This window comes from Arvicanthis niloticus, chromosome 17 (genome assembly GCF_011762505.2).
Source record: "Arvicanthis niloticus isolate mArvNil1 chromosome 17, mArvNil1.pat.X, whole genome shotgun sequence".
Lineage (NCBI taxonomy): Eukaryota > Metazoa > Chordata > Mammalia > Rodentia > Muridae > Arvicanthis > Arvicanthis niloticus.
In genome coordinates this window covers 61,594,270-61,610,363 of record NC_047674.1, presented here as the reverse complement: position 1 = coordinate 61,610,363, position 16,094 = coordinate 61,594,270, and the positions used below count along the sequence as shown (strand labels likewise).

The 16,094-nt window shown below is 41.2% G+C and overlaps 1 pseudogene; it reads left to right on the top strand.

Moving 5' to 3' along the window:
* Positions 1–11,644: 11,644 nt before the first annotated feature.
* Positions 11,645–12,489, top strand: LOC117722286 (oocyte-specific homeobox protein 5-like; annotated as a pseudogene).
* Positions 12,490–16,094: the final 3,605 nt, after the last annotated feature.

Sequence of the window (16,094 nt, the reverse complement as noted above, 5' to 3'; positions counted from 1 at the left end):
ATATTTTGTTACTGCTCTCAAAATCTTAAGACAAATGGCTCAAAACTCCTGAGTTGTGTGGAGTCCTGAACAAAGATAGCCCCTATCTCCTGTTTCTCTAAAAGACAGGTGGAGTTCTGGAGACAGGCAAGATAAAAGAATGTGGAATAGGTCAATGTGCTCCCTTTGTCCATTCAGATGTACTTACTGGCTGATTTATTCTGAAAACCTTCAGTGGTGGCACCCTGTACATAGCAGGTCTTAGTTTGTTTTCTCTTCCCATTACAAAATAGCCTAGACTGGATAATTTATGAAGAAATTAAAAATAGAGGACCTCATGCTCTCTGAGGCAGAGGCATCACACAGTGAGAAGAGGAAACATTTTAGTTGTTGCTTTATATATTCTCACGCAATCCCATTTGCATTTCAAAGACCCTTCTAAATAGCATTCACACATGAATGTGAGATGATTGTTACTAGCACATGGTCTTTGTGGTAAACTGTAAACTTAGCAGTAAAGACCAGACATCCATCTTGGGCAGGATCATATGATAAATATGCTATGATTTACTGATCATGTTGTAACTTTGCAACTACTCAGTTCTCCATTTACCGTGAAAGCAGCCATATCACACTAAGTAATAGAGCATGGTTGTACTCAAATAAAGCATTACTTATAAATAGAGATAGTGAGCTGTAGTTTCCCCATTCTGATATACAGAATAAAGAGGAAACTCCTGCACTAGAAACAATACCCCACCCCTTCAGTAAACATTTCCTTACCCACACCTTGGAAACTCTGTGACTGTTCTCTCCTGCTACACTGTCCTTCAGCCTTCATCTGAAGGTATTGGTATTTCTGTCTTTTCCTTTTTTGAACAAAGATCATTTAGCTGAGGCTATGTAGCTTAGCCTGGCCTTGAACTCCTATGCTTCCACTTCCTAAAAGCTGGAAGTGTGTTCTACTACATTTTCACTACTTATTTTTTCCTTTTATAAAAACTTCATTTAGGTGTAGTTTGGACATCCTGTACATAATGAATTTAAACTGTACCATTTAGCTAGTCCTAAGAACTTTCCTTTTAAATATACTTTCACTATGCCCCATAGATTTGGTATGTCATGTTTTCATTTTCAATACGTTCTAAAGGTTTTTAACTTCCTTCTTGGTTTGTTTTGAACCAGATTTTATTCAGCAGTGATTTGTTCAGCTTTCATGAGATTGTGTAATTTTTGATATATCTGTTATTGATATCCATATTTAATACTTGATGGTCAGATGGTTGTAGGCATAGTGTTTTTGTGCATTGTGTAAAGATTATCCTTGTGCTATTCAAATGCTGATTTCTCTGCTTTAATAACTTCTTGCAATCTGGACATGGCATTGTAATGCTTACTCTAATTTTTCCCCATTTATTCTCTGATTTTTCAATGAAAGTTGATCAGCCAATGGCTGAACAGGAGAGAGGATAGGGATGGACTTCTGATTCCAATGAGCAGAGAGGAGTAGAGAGAAGAGATAGAGAAAAATAGAGAAAGGGATAAAGAAAGATAGATACACAACACAGAGAGAGAGTCCAAGAAACACCTGGAAAAACACCTGGAGCAGAGAGAGCCAAATCAATACTAAAATGTAAGAATCTCAAGGATATTCCCTGGGAGGTAGCCAGATTAGCTCAGAGGATTAGAATAGATTAATAACTACTCAGATATTGTGCTGTGAAGCTTATAAAATAAGTCTTGTAGTCTCTGTCTCATGTATTCCATGCTTGTGGATTAGTAGGACTAATGTCATAAAACAAAACATCTTACCAAAAGCACTCTGTAGGTTCAATGAAATCTTCTCCAAAATTCCAAAACAATTCTTCAACGAAATCTTGGAATTCATATTGAAACAAACAAACAAACAAACAAAAACAGGTTAGCTGAAACAATCCTGGAGGAGGAGGAGAGAAGAAAGAGAAAAAAGAAAGAAAAAAAAGAGAAAAAGAAAGAAAGAAAGAAAGAAAGAAAGAAAGAAAGAAAGAGGAGGAGCAGTGAGAGCAGGAGGAGGAGAAGGAGGAGGAGGAGAAGGAGGAGGAGGAGGAGGAGGAGAAGGAGGAGGAGGAGGAGGAGGAGGAGGAGGAGGAGGAGGAGGAGGAGGAGGAGGAGGAGGAGGAGGAGAAGGAGAAGGAGAAGGAGAAGGAGAAGGAGAAGGAGAAGGAGAAGGAGAAGGAGAAGGAGAAGGAGAAGGAGAAGGAGAAGGAGAAGGAGAAGGAGAAGGAGAAGGAGAAGGAGAAGGAGAAGGAGAAGGAGAAGGAGAAGGAGAAGGAGAAGGAGAAGGAGAAGAAGAAGAAGAAGAAGAAGAAGAAGAAGAAGAAGAAGAAGAAGAAGAAGAAGAAGAAGAAGAAGAAGAAGAAGAAGAAGAAGAAGAAGAAGAGACTCACTGAGTCACTTGAAAAGAACATTCTTCAAACTGTTGAATTCCTATAGGCTTTGTACTGTGCTTTAGGTTCACAGCTAATACACATGCTGGGATGAGTTTTCGTGATGCAGCTGTCTTTGAGTCATGTCTTTTCTTGTAAGTATGTATTACCATACATAATCCTATGAATAACCCCAATAAAACATTAGTTCACCAAATTGGACTTTGGTGGCATCTATTCTTTGGTCTCTCTTAGGCTCCCTCTCCTGGTTATGAGTTGACATCTATGTAGCATCTCCTGAGGAAAAGTCTTGTCACACAACACCTACAAAGTTGGCTGTACTTCTAATACCAAGCACGGCTTTCATTGTCTTGAATCACCAACGTGTGTCAATCCCTGTATAATCCCTTTATGGATATCGTATCATGCTGGTCATTTTTGTGGTCCATGTGTGCCATAGGTGGGTAGTACTATAAATTGCTTCCCTTCCTTGGCAGCTCACATAGTATTATCTGGTACCATGGAAGATAGACTGCAGTAAGAATATTTCAGATTATGCCCAGCTTGTATCAACTAACACCTCTGTCCTAAGTGTGTGGTATTTTCAACAATAGGGACATACCTTCACTGACAGGCAACTGAGGCCAACTATAGAGTCTACATTGTTTCAGGAGTTACTACGTTGTTTAAGGATGACTACCTGATGAACTCTTCTAAAGGATATTCCTTGTCCCTGGTATTGGGACTAAGTTTTTCTTAGTCTGTGGTTCTTGTGGGACACAACCAACCCTAATGCCATAATTTCATTTAAGCATCTTCATACACTTGTATGCTTCATACACTTATATACTTATAATTTTAGATACATATGAAATAATAAGTTTCCTTGAGACCTTTTCAAACAACCTGATGTTATTTGTCATCCATCCCTGTAACAGAATATTTTATTGCTACATTTTATTTGCAGTGGAGCCAGGTGATTGGGCAGTAGAAGAGGTAGGTGGAGTGAAAAATTGGGAGAAATGAATTCATGGCTTTGAGTTTATTGTTAGGAGGTTTCCCATATTTTATTTAGAAATAGCTGAGAGGAGTTAACAGATAACAGTCCAGGTTACCTTACATGGATAGTTGGTTTTCAAAACATCAGAAGTCCATAGAATTGACGTTACAAATATTTATATATTAATGTCCATTCTGATTAGAGACCTGTTTTCACTTTTAAGGCATATGCTTGAAAGTCACTCAGCCTATCTCATAGCAAGTGTTTATGTTTCCTCAAGACTGTAACTGATAGAGAAATAACACAGTGGTTAAGAGTATGTGTTCCTCTTCCAGAAGACACAAGTTCAATTAATTCCTGGAGCCTACATGATAAATCACAACTACAACTCCAATTCCAGGAGATCCACATGGTGTACAGACAGACATACAGGTAGCCACTCACACATACATATAAAACAAAAGATAAACAAAAAAGAATGCATAAGTATATGGACTTTAACCAGTTCTGGGCCTTTAGTACCTCTACCTGCAAAGAAGGAGTCAAAGTTTCAAACTTCCTTTCTCCCATTAATAGATACTGAATAATCTCCAAGTGATATCTCAAGCAGAGGTATGATATCATCACTTTAGGAGATAATAATGATAATATATCATTTTAAGGAATTCTACTTTTTAAAGTTAGTATTTGCTCTATCACTTTCTCTTTGAGTGTGTATGTGTGTGTGTGTGTGTGTGTGTGTGCATGTGTGTGTTATAAAGTGATGTGGATGTGTACAATAAACATGTGTGCTATGTTGATTGTTGTGCAAAAGTTGTTAAGATTGCATTTAGCCATGCTCTTATGGGTCTTGCATTTGTGTAGTTTTAATATATGTTTTATAGGTACATGAAGGAAGTGATGAATTATTAGAGTTCTTTGATAATATATAGTATTGAAGGGAATACCAAGGAATACCTTTTTATTCTGTATTGGAGAGGCACATCTGTATTTCATCACGTAGAAGGGAAGCTGAATGTGCACACTGTAAGTAGCCCAGCACATTACACTGCTGACATGTTTGTTCTAAGTTAACTTTTAACCTAGGTGTAACACAGATGGGGACTCAGCAGGAATGCAAAATTCAGCAGCCTTGAGTGTGAATCATCTACTATACAGAGAGAGGAATACTGAGTCTCTGACTAAAATGTAGTTTGTGTGTGTGTGTGTGTGTGTGTGTGTGTGTGTGTGTGTGTGTGCGCGTTCATTAGTTTCTATCGTAGCATGCAACATGGATCACCTCATTCCAGTACAACAGCAACTGGTAAGGGTATGGGATTGCTCTCAGAACAGAGGGTGAGGCACTTGTGGGAATCCATGAAGGAGTTCACAAGTGGCCATCACCAAAGCAGTTCTCATAAGTTGAGTAGGTTGCAAATAGATTTGATATGCTCATAATTCAAATCCGAGAGCAAAGTATATGATCTACCTAGATGTGGCCATGTATGTACACTTTGATCAGAGAATATTGGAGCTCCTTGATTGGTACCAAAATCAAATACAGTGACATTATTAAGACTTTTCAAATTTTAAGTTCTTAGAAAAAACACCCAGAAATATTATAATAATGAGCTTTCATCTTAAACTCAGGTGGAGGGATATTGGGCTGTTTCAGACTGCCTGAAGCTGCTGACCATGGTTTGCCTAGCAGAAGTATGATTTTGCCAACGTCAGATAATTTATGTGATTGTGTGACATTTGAATTTCCAGGAGCTTTCAAAGGGTAAATGCCAGGGCTGGAGAGGGTGTTGGTGGCTGCTGGTCCTTCATGGGTGTTGGTTGTAGTTTGTAAGAAGTTATGATCAAAAAAGAAGCAAAAGGAAAGAAAGTAGATTCAAGGATCTCTGTCTCTCTAACTCTCTATACTCTGTTTTCCTATCTAGTGAAACCACAGAGAAGGGGATTAAAAAGTGGGAAAAAAGAAGAACCCACAAAATAGCAAAGACCAAAAACATACACACAGAGACACAGTACTCACACAAATACAAAAGCACACGCAAAGACACATACACTGCAAGTGTCTTAGGAATTATACCTGTGAGGTTCTATAAACACGAAAAAAAAGTGTTCATTGGTGCCTCAGATACAAAACCAAATCTCTATTAAGTGATAAGTCTCATAACACGCCTAATTAGGCAACCATACAAATATCCACCAGGCAAATCATTGGTAGTTCAGTTCATATCAACCAACATGGTGCTACAGGTCAATGCACAATACAAGGTAGCAGAATCTAGACAAAGACAGAGTCTAGAAAAAATAGATCAGTGTGTACACCCTGAGTTCCTAAGTTAGCACCATCTGTTTCCACTTAAAAGGCTTGGCCTGGTGGCAAACATCTATAGACCTAGGATTTGGAGAAACGATATGTGTAGGACCATAGATTTTTTTTTCCTGACACTACACAGCCTGTAATCACAGAAGCAAGACACTTGTGGTTGTTTCCAGCTCCTTCTGCCTGCCCTCACTGCCTGACATTCTGCAGCAGGACCTCTCTCAAAGGTGACTAAAAGATTCAATTGTCTGTAAAGGCCTTAACCTCAAGAATTCATATTTTCCTCTTGGGTTATTTGTCTTTCTTCTAGCTTTTATGTGAGTTCTTTGTAATTAACAAGGTTAGCTAGTTGTTATCTCTTATAATTGCGTTTTTATAATTTGACATATACAATTTCAAAAGAGAAATTCTGTAGAAAAATTTATAAATATTTACATGGTTTATAAATAAAACTTTATAAATATTTACATGGTTTGTTACACTGTGATAAACTACCCTGAATTGCTGTACTGATGTAAAGCAATGCTTTGAGATGCTACTTTCTTGTACACATCATATATATCTGTGTGGAGAATGCCTATTTATGTTTATGAAGACTTTTTGAAGTGTGTAAATTTGGAGGCAAGAAGATTGTGGCCCAATTTCTGGGTGGAGATAAAATGGGATATGAAAAAGGAACTCTTCACTCTACATCTCCGTTCTGTGCAATGTCCACTATCTCATGTCTCCACTGGGAGACATGGCAGAACAAGAGTCAAAACTCTACTATTCTTACTCCAAGCATCCTGAAGTAGGGATGTGAGCCCAGACATTGGCTTCAACTTCCATTCTGGCCACTATCCTGTTAGCTATTGTAGGAAGACTTTGAAATTCAGCAGAGAGAAAGTTCATCTCTTCTCAGGAAAGATGAAGTGGAAAAGGCTGTAGAGGACAGTGAGCTTTAAAGAAACTAGAGATAGAGGCATTTGAGATGGAGGCCACTACAGAACAGAAAGGGGTAGTTTTCTTTTGCAGGGAGTTCTGCCTTAGGGGAGGAATTTAAATGGCTCAGAGAGTGAAGCCAGGACTGTTACTCTAAGTTACCCAATTTAGGGCAAGTACAAATAAGGTCACCTGACTTGCCATTGAGGCTCTGAATCTGCCTCCAGCTGTCCACAGGTACAACCTGCAGGGTGATCCCTGCTATCTCTCTCAATTTTGTTTGTTCAATTCAGAGCTATTAATAATCAGGTACCTCCACAGCCAGCCCAAAAGGACCCCACACAATGTTAGCAACCAGGCACATTCATGGTCAGCTGAAAGAAATCTAGCAACAAGACAAGTCATCACTAGCACCCAGAGGCAACACATTCCCATTGTGGCCCCCGTTTTATGTCCTCCTGCATATGTGACACAGCCCCAATCAAAAGCTAAGCTTTTCCGCTCCCTACTCCTTCCCTTCCTCCACCCAGAGGCAGCCTCTGCTCCCCTCTCTGTCCTACTTTTAATAAACCTTCCACATGAGACCTGTTACAGGGTGTGATTTTGTCAAAATTAGCTGCTTAGTTCCATCAGTGGTGCTAACACTCAGATTCTAGGTCTAGGTGCTGATGCACCTCACCACATCAGATAAGCTCACAGGCTGGGACCCTATCCTGACAAGATCACCTGCTATACAGTCTTGATTTCCAGCCATCAGATATCTAGATCTCTACACTCAACACTGGCTGATTAGTGAGTTTTCCCTCCTAGTCGGCGTAAATGCCTTCTTGGACCAGAGGGATCCATCATTTGAGCTCAGGGTGCCTCTCTGGTGTCATTTTGGAGGGAGAAACCCCAAGCCACAATCTTCATGGCTATGCTGGCTCTTTTCAGTGAACCCCACCATCTTCCCGTGGGCAGGATTTCTCTCTTCTCAAGGCATGGCTTCTCCCTTTTTTCTCATTTCCCCATTTTCCCTCCCTAGAAACACCCTATCCCCTACCCCTACCCCTTTTCACTTTTATACCATTTTAATTACATGCAACTATTAAGGTCAGTTCTAGGTTGAGGGACTAGCAATACAATAGATGCAAATACTCAAGGAACAAGCAAAGCAATGAACACAAATAGTCAAAGAACAAGCAAGGCAATAAACAAAGTTCAGTGAACACTCCTGTGATCACTGTTTCTAAGGGATTATCAGGATGACCAAAATATCTGAGTCTACTTCCCTGTCCTAACCCAAAGTCATTTTCATGTCTGAAGCCTACTTCCTTGTCCTAGTCTAATATTTAGATTCCTACCTGAAATTACTTCTTTGTTCTAGCCTAATGTCAGATTCCTGCCTGAAGCCCATTTCTTTGTCCTGGGCCCATGTCAGATTCTTGCCAAGCAGCCCCAAATGCTAAGAAAGAAGAAGAAGAAGAAGAAGAAGAAGAAGAAGAAGAAGAAGAAGAAGGAGGAGGAGGAGGAGGAGGAGGAGGAGGAGGAGGAGGAGGAGGAGGACGAGGACGACGAGGAGGAGGAGGAGGAGGAGGAGGAGGACGAGGACGAGGACGACGAGGAGGAGGAGGAGGAGGACGAGGAGGAGGACGAGGAGGAGGACGAGGAGGAGGACGAGGAGGAGGACAAGGAGGAAGAAGAAGAAGAAGGAGGAGGAGGAAGAGGAGGAGGAGGAGGAGGAGGAAGGAAAGAAGAAGAAGAAGAAGAAGAAGAAGAAGAAGAAGAAGAAGAAGAAGAAGAAGAAGAAGAAGAAGAAGAAGAAGAAGGAAAGAAAGAAAAGAAGAAGAAGGAGGAGGAGGAGGAGGAAGAAAAGAAGAAGAAGAAGAAGACAGAAGAAGACAGAAGGAGGAGGAGGAGGAGGAGGAGGAGGAAGAAGAAGAAGAAAGAAGAAGAAAAGAAGAAGAGGAAGACAGAAGAAGACAGAAGAAGAAGAAGAAGAAGAAGAAGAAGAAGAAGAAGAAGAAGAAGAAGAAGAAGAAGAAGAAGAAGAAGAAGAAGAGGAAGAAAAGTTGTTTTTGCTGAAGCAGACATGTGGTGTTTATCTGGAAGCAGCCTGGGAAAAGAGCTTGTGATGTTTTGCTAGAGCAGATGCTTGAGAGAACATCTGATGTTTAGAAAGGGTATAAATATAACCCAACAGACAGTGGACAATGCTGTGTGGTATTGGTAGGCCTTACCTTTTTCATTTATCATTGTTTGTTGTGACTTCATACAGAGAACTGCACAAAGGACTTCTGGTGGCATTCTGGTGGTTTCTTGCTGCTTCCACAGACTTGGGCCTATTGGCAGAGCCTTGCAATTTGTTCTAGATCAACCTGCCACTACTGATTCATGAATGGTGCTTGTGAGTGGATCAAGATGCTGATGATGATTTGTATGAGCTGTACTGATAATATCTTTACAATACAGATCGGATTTGCTCCAAAGAACTATTTCTAAGCAGGTATACACTCTCTTTTGCTCTATTTGCCTTTCCTTTCCACTACCTTTGGTGGGTGGTGGGCTAAAAGGAAGGTTGTTAAATCATTCAAGAACCCTTATTAAAAGTAGGTTTTTAAATATTTGAGCCTACACCTGACCATTACCATCACAAACAAGGAGCCCTAGGTAGTCATCACAGTATCAGGATGACCTGATATTTTGTACACCAGGGCCATTTACTGATGGAGTTTTTGGGGATCCACCTCTCTTTTTCATTTCTCTACTGTTGGGGAAGGGGGACAGTCTTTCCAATTTCACCAGACTCCACCACTCAGTTGCATTTTATGGGTGTTCCTCTCATGCATTCTTTTATGGTAGTGCCAATGTGTCCCATCCCCTTATTGGGAAGGGATCTTTGAACCAACATGGGAACCTGTATTTCTTTTGTTTCTCCCATTTGCCTTATCTCAAGCTCACCAGTAGCCCCTCTCCTCCTTCTTCTAGCTACCCAACCTACTAACTCTAACATGTCATTTTTTTTTGCCAGTCTCCTAGGTAGATCCCTGATTCTGGTACACCTAGAATTCCTCTGTTGCTAGGCATCACTACCCCACTGTCATCCAATTTCAGGCCTCTACCCGGTATATCACCCAAGCTCAATATTCTACTTCTCTCCATCTCCCTCTGCCTCTCCCTCTGACTCTCCCTGTCCTTCCCCTCCCCCTCTCCCTCCCCCTCCCCCCTCTTCCCTCTCCCCCTCTCCCTCTCTCCCCCTTCTCTCCATCTCCCTCTCCCTCTGCCTCTGCCTCTCCCTCTCCCTCTGCCTCTCCTTCCTCCCTCCCCCTCCCTTCTCCCCCTTCCCATCCTCCTTCCACCTCCTCCTTCCCCCTCCCCCTCTCCCCTCTCCCTCTCTCCCTCTTCCTTATTCTTTTCATTTCTCTCTCTTCTTTTTCCTTTCTCCCTCCTCCATCTCTCTCTCCAGAGTCTCAAAAGGCATAAGTCTATCACATCTGACCTCCTAAAAAAATTTTATTTGTCCTACTTCTTTCCCTTTTAACACCCTTATACTTGAAATTGAGAAACCCAACAGGACCTATTGCCTGGTTCAAGATCTCTGGCTTCTTAATCCTGGCAGTGGATCCTCTCATTCCTTTTATGACTAACCCTTACAAATTTCTTTCCACTGTCCCCTAAGGGACCTTTCATTTCTCAGTACTAGATTTTAAGGATACATTCTTCTCTATCCCCTGAATACTTAGTACAAAACATTTTTGCTTTCACCTGGACTGACCCTGACATCCTCTTCTCTACCCAGCTCATCTGGATTGTCCTACCTCAGGGCTTCCAGGACAGCCCATACCTGTTTGGCCAGGCTCTGGCTTCTGAACAACTCTCTTTGTCTCTCCCTAAATCTAAGCTTATTCAGTACATTGGTAACATTCTCCTCTGCAGTCCATCTCCAGAGATTAGCAATACTAACACCTCTGCTCTGATAAATTTTCTGCCCATCCAAGTTTATAGAGTCTCACCTTCTAAGGTTCAATTATCCACCACTCAGGTAGTGTACTCAGGACTAACAATTACCCCAACCACAAAGCCATTATCTTAAATAGAAAAACCTAATCCAGTCTCTAGCAGTCCTCTCTACTAAAGAGAAGATTCTATCATTCCTAGGAATAACTAGCTTTACATTCCTGGGGTTTTTTTTTTCTTTTTCTCTTCTTTCCCACCACTTATATGAAGCAGCCTTAGGCCCCACCCAGGAACCCATGTTACTAAGCCCTTTCAAAGATTCTAACAGGCCCTCCATCATGCCACAGCCTTACATCTCCCAGACCTAATTTATTCCTTCTCCCTTTATGTAACCAAAAATGAGAGAGAGATGTGCTCTTAGGGTCCTAGATCATGAATTGGGACCCTCTTTTGCACCTGTAGCATACTTATTAAAGAAATTAGACCTAGCCATCCAGGGATGGGCAACACGCACACATGCTTTAACAACTGCTGAGTTCCTTATTTGAGAATCAAAAAAATCAAGTAAACTGTGGGTTATTTATCACTATCTTCTCCTCTCATAGCCTGTCCCAGTTGTTAGCTTTCAAAGGCTTATAAACTCTACCTTCTTCCAGGGTTCTTTCCCTTCAGGTAGCACTAATAGAAGACTCCACACTTCTTTTCTAATCATGTCCACTTCTCAGTATCCCAAATCTTCTTCTTCAACCAAATGGTGACCATTCCCTATCTCATTCTTGAACTAAATCCTTCGAGGAAATATTGCCCCATCTCTCACACATACAAGAGGGCACATTGCTTCAGGCTATCTATACCTGGTACACAGATGGCAGCTCATTTTTAGATGAAAAAGTTGGAGAGTGAGTTCCAGGACAGCCAGGGCTACACAGAGAAACCCTGTCTCAAAAAAAAAAAAAAAAAAAAAAAAAAGAAAAGAAAAAAGAAAAAAAAGAAGTCAAACATCCAGAGGATTGGGCAAACTACAGCAGCCTTCTTCTGGATTTTAGGTTCTCCTGTAGGAACATGCTTCAAAAAGTTCAGAGCCCACATATGCCCCAAGGTCCCTCCTTGCATTCAAAATTCCAAATGTCTTCAAATGCACCCATAGAAACCAGTTTCCAAATGCCTCAAGAGCCTGCAAAGAATTTGCCTTTCCAAGTGTGTCAGAGTCCCCTAGTGACCCCCGGAAGTCCGATGCAATCAAGTCTTTCAGTCCTTAAAATGGACTTAGGTCAGCAAGAGTCCCAAAGTCCATCAAGAAATCAAGAATACAAATGCAACCAGGTCCTGTAATGTTCCCAGGTTTACCAACTCTGAGAAGCCTCTTATTGCATCCAAGTCATCAGATACCTTCAAGATCCTCACTGAGATCTACTCTCTGGGGTTCTCTAGGGCCTATGGTGCTGTCAGATGAATATGATGACTGACAAACAAGCTTTGTGGCTCCAAAGAAGCATCAGAAAATATGCACTGTATACTCCAAAGAACAAAAACACCTGCTGCAAAAAAAAAAAATAGAAGTTGTTTCTGAGGCAACCCATTTTCCTGATTCTTTATCTGTTGTTGCTTCTACCAATAGAGAGTCTATGTGTTCAGGCACATTTGGTGAGGATTTCATTCCCAAACTCAACTGCAGCCAGGAATCTTCTCTCCATCATGACCAGGCTTGTGATGGTCCCAGGTTTGGTCAGCAAGAATATCTGCCTGTTACAGCTGAGGACTCTGGTCAATCCAGAGCAGTGGAGGTCCAAACTGACCTAGCAGTAGATGAAGCTACAGTTGGCCTGGCAGCTGCTGCTCAAGGACCAAAGGATGCTCAAATTCCAGGTCCATCTGCAGAGGATTTCTGACAAAGGATCCTGGAAGATTTTGTCAATGTCTGTCTTCATCTGTGATGCTATTCAGACTGCAAGTAATACCTCTCAGCCCCTTGACCAATCCAGGCCTTTACAGCCAGGGAGAAGTGTTAATGCACACCTTAATCCCAGTATTTGTAGAAATTAACTAGGCCTATCTGTTAAAGATTCATACCACTGTGGTTTATATAGTGGGATTGTTTTAAAGTCAGTTTAGGTATTCATTCTTTATTGTTAAATTCTATGTTCATTAAATAAAAGGAGAAAATAGTTACTGTAAAAAAAAAAAAAAAAAGGAAAACAAGTCCAAAGAACTGGCTATGCTATAGTATCAAATATAGAGGTGGTCAAGGCACAGGCCTACCCTACCCACACCACTTATCAACAAGCTGAACTAATAGCTCTTACCCATGTCTTTCAATTGGCACAGGGACAATCTCTACACCTCAACACCAACTCTAATTATGCCTTCCATACCCTCCTATCCCATACTGCTATCTGGAAAGAGCATATGCTACTTACAACAAAAGGAGGCTCAGTAACAAATGTGGAGCAAATTATGCCCATGCTAAAAGCTCCTTATCTCCCCATAGCTATTGGAATTGTCCACTGTTGGTCCCACCAAACAGGCATCTATCATCTATGCACCATGGCCCCTATCAAAAGCCTCTCTCGTCCTCCCCCTTGTCCTTCCCTTCCTCCACCCAGAGGCAGTTTCTGACCCACCTTACTTCTCCTTTAAATAAACCTCCCACATGAGGCCTGTTGCACTGTGTGATTTTGTCTGAATTCACTGCTTATCTTAGTTCCATCAGTGGTGCTGAGAAAATAATAACAGAATATGCATGGTTCCAGCTTCGTTACAAGTTATCACATAGTAACTAGGGACCAATGGGGTAGACACCTGGAAAACACACAGCACCCCAATACTGGGGTTTTTCAAAGAAAAAGGAAAAGTCATGTCATGGGAAGAAAGAAATCTCACTCAAGGGAAGAAGTTTTATGGTGGAGGGTGTCAGTGAGAATGGCCACCCATAGCTATGAAGACTGTGGCTGGGGGGATTCCTTCTTCTCAAAGTACACCAGAGTTCAACAAGGAGTTCAGTGATTGACCCCATAGGTCTAAGGGGGCATTTATGCTGACCAGAGAGGAAATTCACTGATTAGACAGTGTTGAATGTGAAGATCTAGAGATCTGATGGCCAGAAAATGAACCTGTGTAGCAGGTGGGCATGCTGGGATAAGGTGCCAGCCTATGGGCTTACCTCAGGAAACAGGGTGCATTAGCGACACCAGGACCACAAATCGGAGTCTCAGCACCACTAATGGAACAAAATGGTGAATACTCACAAAATCACACTGTGAAACAGGTCTCATGTGGAAGGTTTATTAAAAAGGGGGAGTAATGTGTGGTAGAAACTGCCTCTGGGTTGAGGCAGGCAAGGAGTGAGGAGAGGAAAAGAGCTGCTTTTATCTGGTTATGGTGCATGCACAGGAGAACACGCAACAGGAGCACCAATAGAAATAAGTTGCCTCTGGGAAGCTAGTGCTGACACGTCCTGTTGTCCTGGTTCCCTTAGGACTGGTTGTGGAAGTGTCTGATTGCTAACAAGGGCCACAGTGTCTCAGGGTGAGAGTTCAGTCTTTGTGACAAAAGAACAGAATTGAATTTTTAAAATACTGTGTGATAAAGCATACATGACATGAAAAATGACTTAACTTTCATTAGTGGATGGCTAAGACGTATTCGTAATGTTCATGCTATTGTATGCCCACCACAACCTTTCATCTCCAGAAAACTTTTTACTTTCCCATATGGAAAGTAAGAGCCCATTAATGTTAAGTCTCCATTCCCTCGTCTCTGGCACCACCATTTCCCTTTCTATCTCCTTGAAGTCTAGAAGCTTTAGAAAAGTAAAACAATTTTGTCCTTTTGTGAATGGTTTTATTATATATAGTTGAATGGCCTTAAGGATAATCTGTGTAATGGCATACCATCAGATTTCCTTCCTAGTTAATGGTGACTGTTATTGCATGTCTGCTTGTTCTGTGATTTATTTATCCATTCGCTTATCCATGGGCATACAGAATGCCTTTTCTCAGTTAAAGTGGATGATGCCTGTAAAAACATGATGCACAAATATTTAACCTCTCATGTTCAGAGATTTTCATATATGACTCAATGCAGAGTTGCAGGATTATATGCTTACATTTCAAGAGACTGCCACAGCATTTTCTTATAGTAACTGTATCATTACAGTGGTCCACCAATAGTGTATCATACTTTGTCACTGACATGTAGTATTTCTGCCTTAAATATTCTTCACAATAGATTTGTTTTACATTACCTTCATGACTAATGGTGAATATCTTCTCATTTGCTTATACTCTACTTTGTCTTTTTTGCAAGATGCACCTTAATGTATTGTTTGTTTGCTGTTAGTTGCTGAAAGACTTATAAATATAAAAAAAAAACAGGGTAGAAAGAATGAGCTTTTATTACTCAAAAGTAAGTGACTAATGCAGTTCCAAACATCTACTGCTGCTGCTCAGAGGGATGACAAGGTAACGTTCAGTTACTGTCACAGTGCTGGGCTACGTACCTTTATAACTGTCTTATTCTTAATTCTCACATAACTTGAGTCATAGACAAGTAGAGAAGAAAGATCTTTATGAAAACTGTAACTGCCTCAGACCACCTAATGGGGGTCTCGGCACCGACCCAGGAAATGGGAAGATACTCAGGAGAGGAAACGGATTCGGAGCGACAGACAACACGAACACACGAAAAGTTTCGATGCTGCTTCAAACTTTACTAGTGTCAGGCAAGAATTTATACAGTCAAATCAGGAACTGAAAGGCTTGGTATTACGCCAAGTCAAAACATTAACAATCTCTTAAAATTTCTGCAAAATTCATTGCGCAAAAAAATCATAACATCATGAATAAAGAGGTACATTGCCCTGTCAACGTGCCAGACTGTGGTCAGCCTATGCAGACAGCCTCAAAGCCTATTCATAGTTTGTGGGCACTTGTGGGCACAGGGTCTCATGGCCAGTCTGTCTGTACCTTCTCTAGCAATTGTGCCACTTCTGCAATGGTTGTGCACATTATTTTTGGATTAGGTGGCTATGTTCTGCACCACCTGCTCCCTGCATGCTTGCTGATGGCATCAGCAATATCCCTCAGGACTTCCTCCTTTTCTTGGGGTTCCAACATACACCAAAGTGGTCTAGATCTTTTGATTCTTTCCCACTGGCTTAGGGAATAAAATCGAACTATCTTTCCCCTGTGTATTACCCATCTCTGCATATCTCTATCATACCTTCCTATAAAAAATAAGGGGAAACTCTATAAGGCCCTTTATTCTAAAAAGCAAAGAGAAAAACAAAAAAAGAATTATAAATAATACTCCCAGCATTAAGGTATTTTCCCCAAGCTTCCCGGGAACCTGAGGCAATCGTCTCCACAAATTTCCAGGCTTCTGCTCAACACTTATGCCTAAACATGGGTGTAAGTTCAGTGCTTCTTTAACACTGGAACTCCCCAGTAGCCTCTGCGTGCGCATTTTTTGTCACACTGATGCCTTAGTCAGCGAAGATGGCAAGGCAGGTGTGGCAGTTCCCGGTTTTTTGTTTTTAAGA